The sequence below is a fragment of the Epinephelus moara genome, chromosome 23 (assembly GCF_006386435.1).
Source record: "Epinephelus moara isolate mb chromosome 23, YSFRI_EMoa_1.0, whole genome shotgun sequence".
Lineage (NCBI taxonomy): Eukaryota > Metazoa > Chordata > Actinopteri > Perciformes > Serranidae > Epinephelus > Epinephelus moara.
In genome coordinates this window covers 32709071-32710347 of record NC_065528.1, presented here as the reverse complement: position 1 = coordinate 32710347, position 1277 = coordinate 32709071, and the positions used below count along the sequence as shown (strand labels likewise).

Below are 1277 nucleotides of genomic sequence, written 5' to 3'. Positions count from 1 at the left end.
ATGGTTTTAATTAATGGATCGAAGAGCCGCACACTGATAGGCAAAGAGCCGCATGTGGCTCGCGAGCCGCGGGTTGGCCACCCCTGGAATAAAAAATAATCAGTGTTTTCTTTAGTGTATAATCAGCTAAAAAAATCAGAAAGGTTGTGTTCTGGTTCCCTCAGAATGAGCTGTTTATATCTACACAGGGAGCAGGTCCTCGTCTACAGAGATCACCATGTTGCACCGCCATGTTTCTACAGTAGCCCAGAACAGACAAACCAAACACTGACTCTAGATAAGGACATTTGAGTGTAGCTAGCAGCCCCTCTGTGACCAGAGCGTCATTGATCTGTAACATCAAACGTCTTCCTGTTTCCTGTAAATCAGCTGGTCTGTTTGTTTCTGAGAGGAGGAGACCTCTGTGGATAATTTGGCTCAAAGTAAAAACCTCCTGAACATCTGGGGCCGTGTTTACAAACCTCCTGAGAACTCTCTCACGGAGCTCCTAACTTAGTCCAAACATTTTTAGTAGGAGTCCGAGCTTAGGAGTGATTTAGGAAAGTTGTCAGAGCGACTCTGAGCGAGGAAGGGACAGAAACTGTGACCTCAGTGAGGAGGTGTGGTCATCAGACACACGCCCCTCTGTGAGCCTGTAAGGTGAGGACACCCAGTGAAAATGAAACGAACTGCTGACTGCGAACGTGTTGTCAGTGTTAGTGTGATCACTGCTGATGGAAGGTTGAGACAGACTCAACTCATCACTGCTGCACTGATGCCTTTTTCCATTTTCCTAAATATCAACCACACATATTCTCCCTGCCCGATCTGATCTGTAGCGTTTCATTTACTCGCTGTCATCCAGTGTTTGGAGAATATTTCTCTGACCTCTTTGTGTTTCCACCATTTTCTCCTCTGAACTGTCTGCTCCAAACAGTTTTTCACCTGAGGAGCTCTTTTAAGGTCTGAGATGCTCTGAATAACTTTTATCTTGACAAGGACCTAGTCTTAACTTTAAGGGGAAATTCTAAGAAAACAATTCTAAAGGTGCGGACACACCAAACTGACATCAAAGAACAAGCGGTGATGAAAGCCAACTGTTGCGTCGTCTACGTCGCCTCACGTCGCCCTGTGTCAGTTGCATTTGAACACACTAAACGGACTACATCCGACGGCCAAGTAGCACGTACGTTCTGCGCCTGCGTGAGAGAGAGCGGAGTGAGAGAGTGGTACATCCTGTCAGCCGAGGGGTTTCCTATCTGTGCAGCCGAGCACTGCAGCACCCCCACGGACTATTA

General features: G+C 47.0%; 1 protein-coding gene across 1 annotated transcript in view; it reads right to left on the bottom strand.

The window, feature by feature from the left end:
• Positions 1–1277, bottom strand: part of LOC126385269 (SLIT-ROBO Rho GTPase-activating protein 1-like) — a 43881-nt gene that overhangs the window by 23961 nt on the left and 18643 nt on the right. The gene's annotated exons all lie outside the window — the stretch shown is intronic.